Consider the following 21,634-nt stretch of genomic DNA (forward strand, 5'->3'; position numbering starts at 1 on the left):
GTCAACCTTTAAGATTTATGAGGAGAGAGGAAAAAAAGAATTAATGGTATGCTATTTTTATTCAGTCAGTCGTCTGTTAATTTGGTATGACCTTAGTCAAAGGCGGTGAAATAACAAACTCTACTTACTTCTTCTTAAGACCAAACCCCTGGTCTCCCATGTTGCTTTTATTGAGGATTTGAGAGGAGGAAGGGACTGTTGCCAGCCTGTGTTTTCTTCAACTCTTATCTGCAAAACTCAACACATAGGATTTTCAGGACATCAGTGGCAGTAAGAGAGGCCCAGTGAAACTAATACGCTTTCATCTAATTTCATAGCGCATTGTTTCAATTAAGCATTTTTATTAGTCGATTGAAAAATCTGTTTTTGAAACAATGAAAGAGCGCTCGGCTCGGCTCGGCGCCACTTAGAAAACATTTAGCAACTAAATCCTGATGCATTTTTTTTTTTTTTTTCTTCTTCTTGCGCCCATCTGCTGATGTCAAAGCGGCAGTGGAGGCGGCGGCGGCGGCGGCGGCGACCATGAAAGCTGAGTGAAGGGACTCTGAAGGTTACTGCCTCTGAGCTCTTTGTCCGCGAGAGCAGGAACAGAGGTGCGTTCCCTCCTTTTTCTTTCTTTTTTTTTTTTTTTAACTCCTCGCACCGCATTAGAGCGCACCAATGAGGTCCCAGTGTGACTCGCCTTATGACAGGATCAACACTTTGCTGCGGCACAGGGCCGGGCGTTCAGAGCGCTCCATTGAAGCGTCTCCGCAGGGGTTTCCTCCTTTTCTAACGCCTCACGGAGACACTGCGAGGGAGGGCGGGTGGGGGGGGAGGGAGTGTGAAGGTGAAAGTTTGCTGCAGAGCGACAGATCTCCGACGGCGGACGGCTTTTGTTGCCAGGTTTGCTCCCGACCCCGAGCCAGGTGGCCTCTGACCCGACCTGAGAGCTGGTGGGCAGGAAGACGGCGGCGGAAAATAGCGGCCGAAAAAACTGAAAAGAAGCAGACAAGCTTGGTGGAGGGTGGGGGGGAAAAAGGGATAGGGGAAGAAGAAGAAGAAGAAGAAGAGGAGGAGGAGGAGGAGGGAGGGAGGGGTGGTGTTTCGGGCAAGGCTCGAAACAAAGTGTTCAGAAATAGGTCAACCAGTATCTCATTTTTCTTGCTAAGCTTGTAATCACCCTTGACAGGCACACTGTGGAACAGGCTATTCAGTCTGAATTCAGGGCTCATCGTTGAATTACGGGTCCTAACCATCCGTCTCATGATGTAAGGGCACATTGAAAAGATGGAAGTCTCTTTTTTTTTCTTTTTTTTTTTTGTCTTTTATTCTGGTGAGAACGGGCTACCTGATGTGTCTCGTTTGACCCAATTCCTGAACATTACGAGAAGTGGACTCAATTACACCACAATTACGATCTCTATTGCGAGTTGATTTGTCCTTTTAAACATTTAGACGTTGATGTAGGTCGTTTTCACACCTGTCGTCTGTTTGCTTGGGTTGGAATCAGTGTTTTTATCCCCTCTCACTTTATTGTACAAACACATTTGGCCGGTCCAGTGTCCAGGCTTTGCACACATACCAAGAAGGCAAAGTGTTTCCTCGTTCCTCCACGTCCAACCCTCCATTCATTTTGTTCCTGTGTTGCTAATCGCTAGCCATCTTTCATTTATTAATTACGAGCCAGTAACGCACACCTGAGATCAGGGAGCTGCTTCAACCCAAAACGAACGCCAGATCTCAGTTGGTCTCGTTCACGCCGCGAACAAAACCGCTCCGGAGTTCGTCGGAAACCGAGAGAGACTGCCGGTTGTTTTGGTTTCACAAAAGAACCGCACCAAAGGGGGGAAACATACCAAGAATTTGATTCTAAGATCTAGGGGATAATCTGGGGACAGATGTTGCACATTAGCATCTGCTGTAAACACTATGGCACTTGAATTGGATCGATGTTTTCAGCTTGCCTATGTACATGGTATGGGTTCCTATCAAATAAACCATAAATAAGTCATAATAAATACATTCAATTGGAAAAAAAAAAATGAAGGCAGATGGGAAACCTCCATGATACTGAGCTACAGAGCAGCAAGGACCAGAAATAAATATTTTTATTTCTTTATTTTTTTTTTAAATCTTTCTTTATTAGAAAATAAAGATGAACCCAAAGTGGAGTCTTCCAGCATTGCAGCAACACTGGGCTGACCAGTGCATCATGGGAGTTAGATGCTAGGCTCAGTGGTAATGGTGGTTAATGGTGGTTTGTTCAGGAGGAGGTTTAGCTTCATTTCTTCTCTTCACCCACAGAGAAGCAGATGTCCTTTAAATGTTTAACTCACATTCAGCCCAGGTACTTTCTCCTTACATGCAGCCCAGTTTTAGGTCGATGTGTTGTTGCATTTTAGGGAAATAGTCAATAATATCGAGCATATGCACCAGAGAAGTTCATACTGTATGTACAATGCTTCAACAAAATTATGCTTTTTGTAATGAATCTCATGGATGTAGTGTAAGACAAACATCCACAAAGCTTTGCCTTTTATATTCTGTGTAGCAGTAGTTTTACTCGATATGTCGAAAGCCATTTTAGACATATTTAAACATTTAACCAACATTAAAGTCCCCATGAAATGAACTCCCATAACTTTTACTTTCTGGGAAAACTGCACATCTTTAATGGTGACCTCATGCTGCACCAGTAGCCATAATTAAAATTTCAGCCAATAAAACCGTCACAAAAATTTTTAACAGTCCCGTCCCTTCATCCATCCCATTAAATGTGACTGTGTCCCTCCTGTTGGTTTACACTTTTAAGTGATCCCTCACTGCATTATCTCCCACCCAAACATCCTGATTTATACATAGAATCATCAAACCTCTTGTTACAAACCCTTTTTTTTTTTTTTTAACCCTGGATTCCTCCTTTTCTTCCATTTATTTCCTGTTTGCACCAGTAAAGTACTGACGTCTCATCGTGAACTTCTCATAAATTCAATCAGCCGGAGTATAATTGTGTGTTGCTGATGAATGTTCAACGGGAAATGATTCCCTATCTAGTCACAGATTTAAATGTGATCTTGTTAAGCTACTAAGGGACTGAATCTCGCCCATGGGTGGCCAAAGGATACTCCATCGCTAATGAGGTGTGCACGAGCCTCGTGGGTAATGGCAGTGTCACGCCGAAGCTTCTCGACTCCTCGGGGCGACTGAGCAGTGTGTCCGGGCCGCGGCTGCAAGCCCTGGCGTGCATCCGCCGCTGAAACAATGGAACATGTCGACCATAAAACTGTGTTTTCATTGGTAGTTTTGATCCCTTCCACTCTAAATACCCATTTTTAATATGCACTTTACCCATTATGTCTGTGTTAATAAGAAGTCTCTATGAGAACGTGCCCATTGTTGAGTGAGTCTGTTAATTATGACAGCCCAAAGTGCTGCTGTATTCTACTGACTCTTCCTCATAAGAAGCATGATTATTCATCACCATGATAAGAATTAATATGCAGCAAGGCATGTTCCCCGAGAAATATTGTTTTTTTTTTCTCTTTTGCTTTTTCTTTTTCTTTTTTTCCCTCCACCAAATTTGAATGCTCCAAATTACACATTCAATCCATCTTTGTTTGTGTATTTAACCCTGTTAAACATGGCGGCACTTTGTGACTTTTAAAGACCCGTGGCTTATTGGACTTGGAGCTGGCATCGCTAAGTGACAATTTGGATTGTGTTTGCCATCAAATAAACACTTAATGTATCTGGGGGATGTAAACAAATGTTCATTCTCCGCCACGCATCTGCTTGGAAATAAAGCTTCAGAAAAAAAAAAAAAAAAAAAAAAAAAAATTAAAAAAAACGAGCGCCACGACGCATTCAACCACGACGGCGCCCCGTTCTGATGAAGTGTTCACACCCGCTGTATTTTTAGATGATTAGAACAACACTTCTTATTTATTTTCTGATGATATAATAGATGGGTTTGTGCTGAAAGAGGTCAGGAGGAGCAGCACAATGAATTAAGCCGCAGAGAACTATAGTGGTGATGCAGTCGCGGAGGGATCAGAAACCCCTGCTGTTTGTAGCCTGAGCATTTAATCAAACTGGCATTAGGTCGGCGCTGTAGCTTAAACTTTGCTTACCTCCCAATCCTGGCCAGGAACTTCATCGTGTTGACAGTAGCCCCCGAATTCATCCATAGACTCAGCAAGTAAAAGGATAAGATGGGAAATGGGCTTAAAGGGCTTTTTATAACCTGGCTATTCACCCGGATGCCCTGCACAACTCCACAAGACGACCATATGACACCTGGCCTTTGAGCGAACGTGGCTTTTCAGAAACGGGCTTTGAAAGGAGACACGTGAAACACTTCCCTTTCCTGGCTCCGTAGGATTCAGGAACAACAATGTGGCGTGCAGATTTGTTGACCGTTAATTGCTGTTTGAGATGATTTGTTGCCGTTCATCTGCCTTCAAGATGTTGGCATAGGTAATCTGAAAGAATGGGGGGAGGAAAGCATGGGACTTGCAAGCAAACTCATTTTTCTATCTGTCTGCTTACCTAAAAAATAGCAGTACTCATGGCAGAGGTAATAGCATGCATTGTAGTAGCAGCAGTATTAATAAGCAGTAGTAGTACTTGTAGTGTTCTTGTTTACTCAACACACTGTTTGGAAGGTGATTTAACAAACTTGTTTGTGTATTTAAAGCTTGGGGATAATTCAACATTTCTTGGCTCTGATTGGTTATTCGTGGAATTTTGCCGTCCCTCCCAATATTTCTGATTATTGATCGTTATTATGAATAGCGTCCTGCAGGTTTCATCTATCCCTCCGCTCAGAAAGAAAGTCTGGTTTGTTTACTTCTGCTCATCAAGCTACCAAGCGATGACGCCTGCTTGGAGCCAAAAGGTCATTAACAACATGGAGTTGGGTTTGATTTTATTTGGAAACATGAAATGTTTGGTTGGTGGTTGGAGGCTGAGCTGTCAGCGGAGAGGAAAAGACAGGAAAGCCAGAAGAAAACAGCAAGGGAGAAGGTAAAATCTCACGTGTAGTTCATCAGTCGACTTGCACAAAGCAGGATAATAGACGGCTCGGTGGTTATTATCACAAAACAAACCCCTTCATGACTGTTTTAGCGTTTGTCTTTCAGCAAAAACATACAGTGGCAATATTCTGGGATGTCATTATGTATAATTCTGTTCTTCAGCTGATACAGAAACATCACAGCTAGCCTTGTTGTTTGATTCAGTGCGGTGAAATGAGCATTAATTAGATTATTTAATGTGATTTTACGTACAAATCATATTGTGATGCATATCGACATGACTTATAAATATGATGACATTGTTTTCAATCATGTTGCCCAGCCCTGATTTGAAGCGTTGGGTGGAAGCAAAGTGGGATTTGTTTGATTATCAGCAGCCTGACTTCACAGATTCAGAATCTGGAGGATCTATAAAGGACTAATATCTTTGACAGAGTTAGGTTTAATGCTTCTGCTACAGAAATGATCATTGGGAACCTGTAGCAACCGTTTATTATCACAATATATTCATCACTTCTTGCATTTAGGCTCCAATCGAATGGCTAAAGCTGATCTTATACTTTTAATTACACAGGTTTGAATATGAAGTTTTCTTGCTTGTCATCCCTTCTCTCTCTCTCTCATTTCTACTGTCGCTTTTCAACACACACACACACACACACACACACACACACACACACACACAGCCTGTGCTGCTCCAGAAACGCCTCTGAACAGTCCGAGCAACATCAATAATGAGCAAATAAAGAAGAGGCAGCATCTGATTGGCTGAACACCAGTTTCAATTGGACGCAGAAATAAGGCGAGCCTACCGTCAGATCAGAGCATTCATGTGATATCCCTGTGTGTTTGTTTGTAAGCATTTGTGTGTGTCTGCATGTGTGTGTGGTTACGTATCCGCGATAATATAACTGAGAATCATGATGCAAGCTTTTCGCCCAGAGTGTTTTTGAGCTCATTTTCAAATGGTAATTTGCCTTATCCGAAGCAAACTCACTGAGTGTAAGTAAGTGATTATTTGCATGGCTGACAATCATTCGGCACGCCTGCGGTCTTTTTCCAAACTGCTCCAGTTTGTCCAGTCTTTGAAAAAAAAAAAAAAAAAAAAAGAATATAAATAAATATAAAAAATACTCAGGGAGGCCAGTTCTCTTTGAAATATCCTTTCATTTACCTTATCATTAGACACAAATGTGGCGTAGTTAACAATGTCTGGAAAAAGAAAAAAAATAGCCAGCCAGTACTTCTTCACAAGCCTGATGAAGGCTGTGCAGCCAAAAAAATCTGCTTTAAAGATACAGTTCACTCATTTTTCAATTGCGCCGGCTATTTTTCCACAGTTTTTGGCAATCTTCTGGGCCTTTTTTGTGCACACGCTTTCGTCTTTCTTTGCTTTTGGACTCGGGCACCTCAGGCCTGTTTGGATACTTAAACAAAAGAGCCAACTTCTTTTTTATTCTCCTGTTTTTAATCAGTTATTATCCCATTAGTGGGAATCGTGTGGGTCAAGTGCAGTTAAAAAAAAAAAAAAGAGCGCTACAGTGATCTGCACTCCCCCTCAATCACACTCAAATGTCAGCCACACACTCGTCAATGCACGCCTTCAGCACACCCCTGGGACACACACACACACACAGACACACACACACACGCAGAGAGACATGCCTACACGCTCACACACACCGACCATACATCAGGGCTTGCAATTAAAACAAATACAGTGGAGGAGCTGAAGGCGTACAAACGCTCGTCTCTCAGGCTGTACGCTTAAACACAGCCCATATGTTCGCCCATGTGCCTTTTTAAAGGGAACAAATTAAATATAAATATAATTACTTCAAAGTGACAAAAAATTCACTTTGATGCCTTGGTGCAAAAATGTACCCTTTCAAAAGGTAGAGATATTTCCCTTCGGGGAGCATTTTGTGCCTTGAAGTGGCAAAAACGTACCTTCGAATTCAAAGAGAAATAATAAAACATGAACCTTCTGCTGTCGGAAACGTCTGTGTGTGTGTGTGTGTGTGTGTGTGTGTGTGTGTGCGCCTTTTTTTTTTTTTAAGAGCAAAAAAGCTAAGCAGTTAGTACCACAAGGACCTCTGAAGTGCTTTTGAGGGTGCATTTTTGTGTGTGTGAACGTACACCACACTTTCCCACGGGGTCATGGGATTTCTGGAAAGTCCTGGAGTTTGGAAAAGCCCATTCCAGACAGACTTATTCACCAAACACAATATTTATTTTTGATATTTTGACTTCCCCTGCAGGATAAAACAGAAAATTAACGTTGAACATCTCGGTCTAGGAAAAAAAAACTCAGTGATTTGTTTACATAAATCATGGAAATTAAACACTTTAGTCATTGAATTGATGGAAAAGTCATAAAATGGAAATCATGGGGACAAAAAATGGACCTGTCCTGCACTTCACCACCCCTCCTGTCAGCGTACAAAACAGGAAAAGCCTTAAGACCTCATTCTTACTGCGTATATTTAGCAACAAGCTTATATCACAGCTTATATCAAGTGTTATATAAGTGGCATGAAACAACACTGAGAAGCACCGGGGAGGGGCGGGGGGGGGCGATTCAGCCTCCTCTCACACATTCAATATGTGTCAATAACAATCTGGTGTAGGTTTCCCCGCGCTGAGAAAACTGGGAGGGGGGAGGCAAAAGTCATAGGAGTCCTTCATTTGGCATGCTCATCCATCAATCAGTATTTAGGACATTGACAAGTGGTAATTTAATAAGCAGTGACCTGGGCTGGCAGGAAGCCGGCCTGACAGACAATACAAACTCATTTATCATGGGGGAGCGACGGCGCTTTGCTGTTATGGATCTACTCTCGCTGCTCCTTATGATTGTCACTGAGGGAGTCGCTGACGGCGAAAATACCGCGGGGGGGCTCACACACATGAAATGTTTGAGACAAATATTTAAATACAGCTGGATTGGTGCTGCCACGCCTGGACCAGAGGGGTCCCGAAACTTTTTCATGTAAAAGAGCTCCCAAAATACGTGGTGCAGCGGACCGGTGACTCTCAACTGGTGGGCTGAGGTCCAACAGAGGACCGCAGCCTGGTTCTCATTGGACGGCAGGCAGCGAGTTTTTTCTTTCTTCAATTTAATATTAACGGTTTGTTGAGAACAAAACTATCAGCACTACAATCAAAAACATTTCGTTGCAAGTAAAATAAATTATTAAAATGTGAATTGAGCGCATTTGTTTGCAAACTAGAAAGTTTTGTTTGCAAATCCAGAAAAGTGTTGTTTGCTGTTGAGCTGAATCTTGTGTGAATTCCTGCACTGAAAGATGTAAAACACACCTCTATTGGCCAGTGAGAAAAGAAAAAAAAAATTACAGTGAAAGACCTCTAATTTGAAACATAAAAAAACATAAAATATGTATGAGAAAGAAAAAAGAAAAAACTAAAAGAAAAGCGTATATTAATGCAAAAATATATATAAATGTTTTTGAATAAAATAAAATCAGTTGTTACTGATTTCCCTATTTTTTTCTAATTTTGTGGCTTTTTTTGTAGCTTTTCCTTTTTATTGTTTTTGTTTTTTTGTTTTTTTGTTTTTTTGGCATTTCTGCTTTATTTGACAGTAGAGAGAGACTACTGTCTACTGTCTCTCACAGTAGAGAGAGACAGGAAAGGCAGAGGGGGGATGACATGCAGCAAAGGACCTGAGGTCAGATTCAAACTCCGGTTATTTTTTGATAAAATTTTGGTGAAAATGCGTAGGCTCAACCGTCTCCGCAGGTTTATATGTTTGCAAAGTGGAAGACGATGAGTTGAAGAAATTTTAAAAATCACTCCTTTAGGAACGGCTAAAGCCTTTAAAAAACATCCATCTCTGGATTCTCTTACTGTGTCGGTTATCATCAGTTTGTAGTCACTGCATTTCAGAAGTAGTTTTGTGATAGTGTTGTAATTTGGTCGTGTATGGAAATAATACAAATGCACCAAACAATGAAATGAACCCAGGAATGCAATATACATGTACATATTTTCTTAATAGCGGCTTTGGATTTTCTTCCCGCGTCCCTTTGAGATTCCGGGGCGCAGAAACTCTCCTTCCCCCACATGTTGCAGCGTTTCTCCGCATTGTACGTTTCAACATTTGACGGCGGTCTCCTGAGAACGTGCCGTTTGACCTGCGAGATGCTCACGTCTTGCCGAGGATGATTGCATTTTTTTTTATTTTTCCTTTGATGGAAAGCCGGGGTCACTGCGGAGTTCAGGATGCACCTTTTGCCCCGGCGTCCGGCGCCGACGCTCGCTCCCAGTCGGTGTTTGCCCACATGCAGCGGCGTCACGCTTCTTCCTTCTTCTACCTCCGAGTCTCTCTCTCTGATCATGATGTTGCCAAGTGGCTTCCAGTGGGCAGCCGTCCACATGAGCTGCCATTAGGCCACGGTGCGGCGAGCTACCCGGCCTGCCGATGACTCACCGATTGCATTTGACTCCTGAGGAGGCAGTAAAAGCTGTAATGTGGATTTTAATGTGCTCTAATGATCTCTTGTTTTTCAGTCTTTTTCCAGACCAGTTGCACTCTCCTACTCCTTCTTTCTTCTTCCTTCCTTCCTTCCTTCCTCTTCCTTCCTCTTCCAGCACCGTCACCTGTAAAAAGTGACTGTGGTAATGAGGGCGGTGATTGTGTTGATGATATCACGAAGCGACACCCCGCTGCATAACGATGCCCTCGCTAACCTGGTAACCTCGTTTTATCGACCGGGCCGGGAGCTTCTTCCAGTCTGGGAAGCGGCAGTAATGCATGATCACACGCACACCCACCATCACACACACCATGATTATGCAGAGATAGCCTGCAGTACTTAAAGGGGCAATAAGTATGATTTTAATTGCCCCATAGCGCCAAATGACCGCAATATATCTGCATCAGTTGATGGGGTTGTTGAGCAATTTGTCACTTATTACTTTGCCAGGTGCTTCCAAAACTCACTTTCTGACCCCGGCTCTGTTGTGGAATAAACCACCCTGGCAGTTTTATCCTTTTATTATTTCAGCATTTAACACAGCGACGTATTTTCTCATCACCAGTTGGGTTTCTGTTGGGTTTCTGCTCCAATTAGCGGCCTTACTCATCTTCTATTGAGAAAATTTGACCTAATTGTTTGTGTCAATCGCGGGCCACCGTAGCTCGAGGGGACGAGAAAAGCTGAGAGACAAGTAGGAGGACGAATGTGGTTGAAGTTCACGCTGCTCACCTACAGGGGTCAATATGGGTCACTTAACATGCCCTTTACTTTTGTGCCCTGGACTTTAATTGCCTTTGAGTACATTTCTAATGCCATTTGTCGTATTTTTTATTTCTGTATTGTTGCGTTGACAGTTGTCCTGTTTTTACTTCTTTATCAGGTTTGGTTAATTCTTTGGATGCTTAGATCAACTCGTGTAGTTTCTAAATATGCTGGTCATGATCGTGTCATGGTCATGATTGGGTTTAGCCTCATAATAACGCCAGTATAAATGCACTCAGTGTGCGTAAAGGACAAATCTAATGACTGAAACCAGCCCTGGAGCTCATCTGAGATCCACATCCGTCTCTTATTCATCATTTATTGGTTTTGAAAGCTGCATCACGGTAAAAGGATGCAAGGGATGGATCTTAAACTGTTGTAGCTGTTCCATTATCATATCCACATTATTAGTGATTGTTTATCAGAAGTCTGTTGAGTGTACATATCTTATGAAAGCACTCATAATACACTATAGTACAGTTGGAATATTGAATGAGGTATTCGGTCAAAGATATGTTGACGTTCAGCCCAGCCACACAGCATTTTGTGATATAGCCATGAAAATTTAATCTATAGATTCAATTATCTTGTGTTTTTCATGACTGGCACGACTTTAAAAGTAATGTATTTCAATTTGATGTGTATGTTGTGCCTTAACCACTTGGACTTTGATGGACAGAAGTATTGGACCACCTCCACACTGCACCTGCAGGAGCTTCTCTGAGCTCCCATCCTAAATCCAGAGGCATTAAAATGGAGTTGGTCCCCCTTTGCAGCTGGAGAAGCTTCCACTCTTCTGGGAGGCTTTCTACCAGATTTTGGAGTGTGTCTTCTGGAGTTTTTGCCCGTTCCCCTGTCAGGTGCTTCTTTGGTTGGCTAAAGCTGCTGAAATTTAGCTTCCTCGTGAAATAGTTTTCTTCTTTCCAGTAAGGGAAAATTCATGTACATGGACACTAATTGAATTTGTGTCCATATGCACAAAAAAATGGTCAATTCATGTCCATGTACTTGAATCTGTAGATTAAATTTTGTGACGATTGAAGTCCCGTGAGACAGGGTTGTGAAATTTGATTTTGTTCATATCGCCCAGCCCGACTGCGGACACGTCGGACTACAAACTGTAAGAAAATTACGCGGTTGAACCTTATCCAGACGCAATTTAGACACGAGTGGAAATGAAATGGCCAGGTGTAAATGAAGCTTTGGATTCTCTGTCGGGCCTCCATTGACTCGCCTCTGTCTCTGTCTCCGGACACTCGGATGCTGCAGTCGTTGCAGCTCTGTCCGCTCCGCCTGCACTCCACTGGAAATCAATGGGCTTCTGATTAGTGGAGGCCGAGGGAAGACTTGTGATTATTACCAATAAAGGGAATTAGATCAAATGATTTGTTTGGGGGTGGGGGACCTTGAAATCTGTGTTTAATCAAATTTGAGATAAAGTCATCAGTGGAATTGCCGTTGATTTATAAATAAGATAATTGGTGATGTTGCTCCTCAGTCCACCCCACCCCACCCGCTCGGCCCCCTCCTTATGTTTTTTTCCTTCTTCTCTGCTTCTCCCTTGCTGGCAGTGGAACATTTTTATTGCTTAGTCAAACCTCCCTCTTCCATTTTTAAATTGCCTATTGAGTGGACATCTCTGTGGACTTGCCAGGCTACCATTAGTATCACCTTCCCCTTCCTGCCCAGCTTTTTCTGGGGAGAAATGTTTAAACTATTTACTCCGAGCATCAGACGTTCCCTGTGCAATTTAATCGTCAAAAGACACAGATCATTGCCCGTGCTCAATTGCATGTTGTTGCTTGAACTGAAGGTTTCTGTCGTCCATGATAGGTAAACACAGTTTCATTATCCCGGGGCCCGTAAAATCTAATCAAAAGCCATGAAAACATTTTGCAGCAGTGTGGGCATAATCTCCTTCCTGAGTGATTACTCTGGAAGTTGAAGATCTTCGTTCACTGTTGGTTATGTTCACTAAATTGCAGCCTCCTGTCAAATATAAGATCTTGTTATACAAGCATAACATGAACATTTCCTTTTTTTCTTTTTTTCATGGTAAATCTTCATTTTGTTTTATGTTTCCTTTGAGCAGGTAAAGATTTAACCCATTGAAACCTGAAAAAAATATACCTGATTACTTCAAAATATTGGCGCGACCATCAACCTGTGCAGTAAGGCTGAACTCCTGCAAATAGTTTTTTTTTTTATTATTATTTGAATAAAAATCTAGAGGTTATTTTCAGAATTCTTGAATACATTTCCTTATGAAAACAGAAGTGTTAGCACAGTCGGCATGAAAACAAACTCTTGTGCCAACGCGGTGACATCAGGGAACACCACACCTGGAAATGATACGGGAGATGAAGCATTTTTTTTTCTTCCAATAATCTGTGTTCACAAGAAGCGAGCTGTCTGTGTGCTGATGTGCAGTGAAACAAGGTGAAAATTGAAAAAAAAAACAAAAAAAAAACAAACAAAAAAAAACAGTAGGGGAGAGTGGGGTAATTTGTGCCAAGGGGCAAGTAGTTCCACCCCTGTTATCTAGAAAACCATAGAAGTTGGTCATGTGACCACATATTTTTGAAGAGGCATCCATTTCACTCATCCTGTAAAGAAGGGAGACACATGGCTTGAGAGGAAAGCACATTTCAGTTCAAAAAACATTTTTTTTGCCCTCCAAAGTAAAATTTCTATGATCAAGGTTTTTTGATTGCTGTGTTTGAACAATTATAGAAAACTTTGAAAACAGTTCACACAGGTTTTAGTACTTTAGTAAGCTACACCATGAGTCTATACAGTTAGCATGATGTTAGCTCAAAACAGCTGGGGGATGCATTTTTTTCAAAATGGTGGGCTTGGGGTAATTTGTGCCAAAGGGCCTGGGGTAAATTGTGCCAGTGGAATAACTTGTGATTATATACTATATATTACTTAATTGTATTTTATTGTTATTGTACATTGTCTTCTTACCTTTGATCACTAAAACTATTCAGATTCAGAGGAAGATGATTTGCAGGTGCTCATTTTGTAATTTTTATTTTGTTCTGGGTATGTGTTCATGTGGCGCTCGGCCTTGTTATAGAAAAGTGGCCTGTGATCTTGTTAAAATAATAAATAAATGTTAAATAAATCATTTTGTATTGAATTTGTTTTGCTTTTATATAGCATTATCATTTGTGAGATTAAAATGATCTGTTTTACTTCAATTATCAATGGCACAATTTACCCCAGTGTATTCTCTCTAATGGCACAATTTACCCCGCACCGGGGGCAAGTTGTGCCACAAACCACTTTTTTTTCAAAAGCTATATTTCTCAAACAGTTTATATAAGATCCAAAGTGATTGTTCCCAGGGATGCACAACAACCTAAACTATATGTGCATATTTTAGTTGGAGGCATTACTGTAATCCCCTCGCTTTAAAGGCACTTTAAGTAAAAATTGGCACTATTTACCCCACTCTCCCCTACAGCTGTCCTAAATACCTGTTTGTGAACTGCGAAGGCTCTCTCTCTCTCTGTGTGAATTATAACCGAATATTAATTACCCCGATTTTTATCTTTGATTACTATGGCAACAAATGATCTAGGTCAGGCCTAATAAAAACCAAAACAAAAACAACATTGAAGTGAAGGTTGCTAACACACAGAGAGAGATTGGAAGTCATGAGTAAATTCCCGCTCCTGGAAAATATAATATCACTGCTGTTTTTTCCCCCTTTCTTCTTTTTTTTAAGGAGTGTTGTCATTTTTACATTTAGGTTCCAAAGGCAGAAAAATACCTATCAACACCTGTCACTCGAGAAACACGTTAATTCTGCTGGTTGGGATTTTTAGCCTGGCACTTTTCTCACCAAGCCTCATCTCCCCGCAGGTGATAATTTTGTCTCAGAGTCACGTATTTGTCAGTTTTCAATGAAACACCATCTCAGGTTTTCCACTGTTTTTTTTTTTTCTGTTTTTTTTTTTTTTTTTCCTCGTAGAGAGGTGTTTACTGGTGCAGCGTGGACGTCTGCCTGCAAAACAGTCAAGCGAGGAAGTGTTAAAGGTACTCGCATGAAATTGCCTTCAAGCAGAGATTTCATCGAGCCAAAAGTGACGATATTCAGATGAAATGTGGCAAATTTTTTTCAGGTGATTTTTCCAGATGGCATCGGCAGAGAGAGAGAGAGAGAGAGAGAGAGAGAGAGAGAGAGAGAGGGATAGGTAGAGAGAAGCATAACAGGGAATTTATTTGCAGGTTTAAAATGACAGAAGCGCTGAAAACAAAGGACGGGTTTTTGGTTATGAAGTTGTTTTACTCATTATTTTCCCGGGGGTGTCAGACAGGGCACGCCTTTGTGTTTGAGTGTTAGCAGGATATCTCAAAACGTTATAAATGGATTTTTATGTGCTGATTGGCGGCTTTTCGGTTTTAAAAACTCCAAGCGGGCCTGATTGGACAGATTCAGTCGGCCTGTAACGAGGGAGCCAATCAGGTTCAAGGTGTTTGTCTGAAACTGCCTGGAGATCAGCATAAAAAACAGAAACTGCAGTAGCTTTAAATTTCACCTCTCAAACCAGATCAAACTATCAATACCTTAAGTGAACTCTTTTGATTATATATTGTATTTTTTCACATGACTTCTACTTCCTGTCAGACATCTTAAACAGCGGCTACAAATTAAAATCTCGACCAGTAAAACCCTCACAAATCTTTAAACACCCCCTTTCATCCACCCGTTCCTTCAAAATAAGTGTCTCTTCCCCAAACTGAAATCCTGTTGGTTTCACTTGTGAATGATGTCCCGCGCCCCGCCCAGACTTCCTGTTTAAACAGGAAACACATAAATTCAAGAAAGTAAGAGTCCATTTCGTGGAGCCCTAATTTATCAGTTTCTGTTGCTACAGCTCCCAAACTCCCAAATGGACGTCAAATTTACTTTTCAGTGGTTTTCAAGTCCTGATTTGATGGAATTCAAGAAGTAAAAACTCAATGATTTGATGATTTGATGATATTCATAAGATAAGATAAGATAAGATAAGATATTCCTTTATTAGCCCCATAGTGGGGAAATTTCCAGCATTACAGTAGCAAAGTGGATAGCAAAATATGAAGCAAATTTACATTATAAACACATAATAAATAGCAGCAGGCAATATAAACACTATAAACAAGGAATATAGAAAAAATAGAAATATGAACAATTTAAACAGCCGAAAATAACCTAAACATCCAAATTTGAAATAATTTTCATGGAATTATAGTGAAATAATTACCTTACCAGTGTGAGAGCTGCAGTATATTTTTGAGTTTGGATGCTTTATAACAAAAAAAAAAAAAAAAAAAAAAAAAAAAAAAAAAGACAACCAGTGCTTACAAACTCTCATACTAATTCTCCTTCTAACTCTCCTTTTCTATGCCATCATGTATATACTTAATATACTTAATTCCATGTATATACTTAATTCCATCTGTATATTTCATTTTCATATTCATTCATGTATATTTTTAGTTTTTAGTCTTTATTGTATATATTTAGCTTTTATTCTATTTTATTTAACTTTATTATATGTTTCCACTGTTGCTGCTGGAACACCGGAATTTCCCTGGTTGGGATCAATAAAGTATATCTATCTATCTATCTATCTATCTATCTATCTATCTATCTATCTATCTATCTATCTATCTACAAGGTGAGGTCAAATCCACAAACTTCCAAGGCTCTTCCAGGCCTGCAGGAGTCCAGGTTGCTGCTGCGCCAGGCGGAACAAATCGCCACCACGGCAGCTACCTGCGCTCTCTCTCCGCTCGCTTTCAGCTCGGGGACGTGTTTTCCCTCGGCAGCAGCTGATACACACAACCCAACCCCCCCCCCCCCCCCCCCCCCCGCCGCCTCCCGCCCCCTCGTCCCCCCCGGTGTTTGTGTGTGTAAGTCACCTGGAAGCGGCGTGTAGTGCAGGTATCAGCGGGGCGCAGGCTGCGCCGCGAGCCCCGGGGAGGCGGCGGCGCCCGGCGGGGGGGCGGGCGCTGCACTTCCTCACGGCTCAGATGGGATTACAGGTTGCTAACACTTGATGACACAAGCTGTTTCCAACATCTCGCCCACCTTGTGCACCCGAGACTTAGAGAGAGGAGTGAGGCTGGGGAGGCGCGCGCACACACCCACACACTTACTGTACACATACACACACACACATACACACACACACACACAAACACACACAAGTGCATGCACAAAAGCTGGCGGTAGGCATGCCGCACCCACACACACGTGTGAACTGACTTGTAAAATTGTGTTTGTGTGTGCATGCATGCATGTGAGGAGGTGAGTTGTGTGCATGGACACACACACACACACACACACACACACACACACACACACAGAAAGCCAACACACAAAGTTTTGCATAAAATCACAGTCATACGTGGGCAAATGCATGTAAACAAGCAAGCATGAATGCACAAGTACAATCCTCACACACACACACACACACACACACACACACAGGCTTGCACACAAACCTGTAGTCATGTGTGAATGCAACCAAACATACATGCATGCATTCATCCACAAATACAACCTTAACACACACATAAATTAATAACGGCCCATAGATCATTGTGCTAATGGAACACACACACGCATAAGCACACACACACACACACACACACACACACACACACACACACACACACACACACACACAAGCTTGCACATAAACCTGTAGTCATGTGTGAATGCATGGATGCAAACAATGCATGCATTCATTCACGCACACAAACTTAACCTCACACACACACACATTAGTTTCACACACACACACACACACACACACCCTCTTGATAACGGCCTAGCTCATCGTGCTAATGGAATCAGTGTGTGATGTTCTACTAATTTCCACTGTGTCATTTTTCATGGCAGTATCAGTGCTTTTAATTGACCCTGCGTATGAAGGCTGGATCTCAGCTGATGTATGAAAGCGGCTCAAAGTTTGATGTGCTTCTCTTTCTGCGTCGCCAAGGAAAAGAAAACCTCTTCCAGCTCTCAAACAAAGCTAATTGGATCGAATCTTTCACATAACAGGCAATTATACTTTTCCTCTGAAGAAGTGGCTTTCGACGCTTGATCTGGCGTCTCATTTTTTTTTTTTTTTTTTTTTTTTGTGGGTGTTTCTGATCCAAAATGTGAGCTGGGGGACACCCAAAGGTCATTAAGAGAGTTCGACAGCTCCACCGGGAAAAAAATGAACATGTGTTTTATTATTACTTAATTCTCCAAAAGTTAGCCCAGTTAGAGAACCGAACGGGAAAAGAGAAAGCGAAATAAATAAAATAAATAGATTTTGTTTTCTTTGATGGTCTAAATGCTGTTTCAGAGGCTTTTCTACCATGAAAAGTTCCAGTTTCTGGCATGAAAATCGCCGAAATTAAAGATTCTCAGGAGAAATTTTGACTAGCTTCAGTCCAGATGTTTTCATATTTGTCACATGTGCTTGGAGAAACCCAAATCAGTCTAAATCTATGGAGCTCAATCAGAAAATAAAAGACGATTGTTGTTCAGATTTCACAACAATCGTCCATCAAGATGCTTTGCAAAGAAATGCAGTTTAAAGTTGAACTGAAATAGTGAAAATGTGTTTTAGTCTTGCTTCATTCTCCAAAACTTTGCCCAGTTTGAGAAGCAAATTTTGTTTTCTTTGGTGGCGTAAGTGCTGTTTCAGAGGCTTTTCCACCCTGATGAGAGTGAAATTAGTCCAGATGTGTCCATATTTCCCCACATCGGCTTTGAAAACCCGACTGATTGGAAATAAGTCGGCGTTTTGTTGAGGAGCCAATCACAAGTGGTTGACACGTTTCCAGACGTCAGCCTGAAATGCCCTGGAATAAACGGCGATGAGTTTTTAAAAAAGGCAGAAACTCCTGCACAATCTGAATCAAACAAAGCGTTCACTGGACATCTTTGATCCACTGTGTGTGTTGATTGAGGGAAAATCTGAATTCCCATGACGTGAAACCTCTAAACAGACGTTGGCTCACCGCATATCAAGTCATTAGGCTCATTAGCATGAAAATGTGCAGCTGCGGCGGTGTTAATAACATATTACATTTAACGGAATACATTTAGGCCGGTTTGATTTATTTGCAGAGCCGCCACAGCGCATAAATCCACAAGCAACAAAGTTTAATGACCTCTGCTCACCTCGATCCGGCCTCACTCGCAGGCGAAGTTCATTTTCTCCTCTTACTCTCTCTTTCTTTCTTTCTCTCTTTCTCTCTTTCGCTGGCCAAATATTATAATAAATTTAATTTCCACTCAGATGCAGATTCATTACCTGCTCGAGCCCCCCTCGGCCCCTCCAGACACGACTTTGAAAAGACCACAGTATCTCCGAGGCCTAATTAGAATTGAAAGTCCCCCCCCCCCTCACCCTCCACGCCCGCACCCCCACCTCCCCTCCGTTTCCAGAATTGTCAACTCTCACCTCAAGCCTGGAAAACTTTGCCTTGAATTTCAAATGGAGCCGTGTAACCGTCACCGGCGCAGGATATATGTAACTTTGCACTGACCTTAAGAGAATTAGCGCGGCTCGGTGCGCGTGAACGTGTGTGTTCAGTGTGTGTGTGTGTGTGTGTGTGTGTGTGTGTGTGTTCAGTGACTAAATATGTGGATTAGGGACACTGACTCAGAGTAACATTGTCTCCACTCCTGTATTTTCCCTTTTTTGAAATGATACCGCGGAGGGTATTTGCCTAACTCAGCATGTGGCCAGTAAACATCACAATCCATCAGTATGAGCCTTGGATGAAGGGTGTGTGTGCAAGTGTGTGTGTGTGTGTGTGTGTGTGTGTGTTGGCTGGGGGTGTAGGGAATGAGAGGGGGGGATGTAGCGGGGGGGAAAAAGACGGTTTGTTTTCACACTTAAGGAAGACATGAAATAGAGTGTCCTTAACTTAATCACCACCTTGTTTTACTACATTTGCATACATTTGCATATTAATTGGACCGCCGATTAAAATTGGTTTTGTAATTTTAATTAAGTGTCCACAAAGGTATATGATTAGCACTGTTTAAAATACAGCCTGACATAACTAGAAGCAAAAAAGGCTTTGGTGCAGATTTTTTTCCCCCCACCCGCCTCCTCCTCCTCCACCTCCACCCCTCCTCCTCCTCCCTCCGCTCCCTCCTTCCTCCTTTTAGAGAGGAGGGGATTACTTACAGGGAATGCCTGTTTCATGATAGTCATTTTTAATCTGCAGTAGATTACGCCGCTGAGGAGACTGAGGGGGCTGGTGGCGGGCGGGGTATCCAAATCATCAAGGATTTTTAAAAGATTCATATATCATAATGTGGCGTTCTGCGGGGAGCGGCCATCGCTGTGATGGCGGCACTCGCTTATTTGGCCTATAAAGACTCTAGGAACTGATGTGTGTGAGCGGGACTGTGTTTTTTTTTGTTTTTTTTTTTTGTATGTGTGCTTTACGTCACTCTCAGCCAGCACCCTCCAAGAAATACAAATGAAACCTCCAAAACACCAAACGCCATACAAGCTTTACTCTCACTTTCATGTCTTTATTCATTTGGCTTACTAGTTTAGCTTGTTTTGTAAAAATGATGAAAAATAAGTAAAGGTTAGAATAAATAAGTTCGTGTGGAATGCAGTGCAAAACATTAAAGAAAGGGATACATTTGTGGAATGCCCTACCAACTGAAATAAAAAAAGAAACTGATATAAAAATATTTAATGATAAGGTTAAACTCTGGTTGAAATCCAACCAAATGTGCGAACACTAATTGGCATATTTTAAATTGGTGATGACACAGCTTTTATGACTGTAATTTGGTGTAATTGATCATTTTTAATCATATATTGTAGATATTTGTATAGAAAGGCCCAACCAGGGACTGGGGTCGCAAACTAGCCTTGGCTATAAACCCCTTATACAATGCAACGGTTTCATGTTTTATAACTTGATACATTGTTTTTTGTATTGTCCCTGTCAAATAAAATAAATAAATAAATAAATAATAAATAAAATATTCAGATTTGACGGCACAACATGTGACAGGAAAAGTTTGTTTTGAACTGACGGGGACTACTTTTCCTGAAGGTGGCGCTCGGCGAGGGGCGACATGCGGCTCAAAGTCACACGGCGGTGGATGAATACGTGCTCGCTCACCTGAAAGAAGATCATTAAACCTGCCATGTGTATGCTAAAGTGTTAGCATGTAGCCCATGCTAGTGTGTTAGCATGTAGCCCACTATCACTGAACTGAGTCTCTGCTTTACTTAGCATGTAGCCTGTTATCAGTCAGCATGGTGTATGCTAAAGAGTTAGCATGTACCCTGCTATCACTCAACATAGTGGATGCTAGAGAATTAGCACGTACCCTGCTATCACTCAACATAGTGGATGCTAGAGAGTTAGCATGTACCCTGCTATCACTCAACATAGTGGATGCTAGAGAGTTAGCATGTACCCTGCTGTCACTCAACATAGTGGACGCTAGAGAGTTAGCATGTACCCTGCTATCACTCAACATTGTGGATGCTAGAGAGTTAGCATGTACCCTGCTATCACTCAACATAGTGCATGCTAGAGAATTAGCATGTACCCTGCTATCACTCAACATAGTGGATGCTAGAGAATTAGCATGTAGCCCATGCTAGTGTGTTAGCATGTAGCCCGCTATCACTAAACTGAGTCTCTGTTTAACTTAGCATGTAGCCTATTATGTAGCCTATTATGGTGTATGCTAAAGAGTTAGCATGTAGCCTGGTATCACAACAGCTGGAGAGATAGTATGTACCCTGCTATCACCTCACTTACTTTAGGTCTATGCTAACATGTTAGCATGTAGGCTACTATCACACAGCCTAGTGCATGCTAAAATGTTAGCATGTAGCCTTTTTTTACTCAACATAGTGTTTGCTAGCCTGCTATCACTCAGTGGTATATGCTAAACTGTTAGCATAAAGCCTAATGGCAAACAACATAATGCAACACTAAAATATTATGATAAATATTATTATATTATCATAAAATAAATATTATCATATTATTATAAATATTATTATATTATCATCAAAATATTATGAGCGATGTTATTGGTGTTAGTATGTCGGCTAATATCACTTAACATGTAGTTAGCATGTAGCATACTATCACTCAACTTGGTGTGTTATACAGTTAGCATGTAGCCGTCCCTCGCTCAGCTTGGTGTGTTAAATATTTAGCATGCAGCCAATAGAGTGGTGAAGTCCCGCCCCTTCCGGTGGGCCCCCATGGGACCTTTCGGAGTGAAAAAAATGAATGGTGTTCAATGGACAGAAAATAATTATTTTCTGGTCCCCCCCGTCGTTATGCCAT

The 21,634-nt window shown here is 41.6% G+C and overlaps 1 long non-coding RNA gene across 4 annotated transcripts in view; it reads left to right on the forward strand.

Annotated features, from left to right (window-relative positions):
- The first annotated feature begins 484 nt into the window (after positions 1-484).
- Positions 485-21,634, forward strand: part of LOC115373580 (uncharacterized) — a 339,580-nt gene continuing 318,430 nt past the window's right edge. For all 4 annotated transcript variants that reach the window (XR_003929553.1, XR_003929556.1, XR_003929554.1 and 1 more), the window contains exon 1: positions 485-593. This is a non-coding gene — a long non-coding RNA (uncharacterized LOC115373580). The remainder of the gene's footprint in view (positions 594-21,634) is intronic.

The sequence above is a fragment of the Myripristis murdjan genome, chromosome 2 (assembly GCF_902150065.1).
Source record: "Myripristis murdjan chromosome 2, fMyrMur1.1, whole genome shotgun sequence".
Taxonomy (NCBI): Eukaryota; Metazoa; Chordata; class Actinopteri; order Holocentriformes; family Holocentridae; genus Myripristis; species Myripristis murdjan.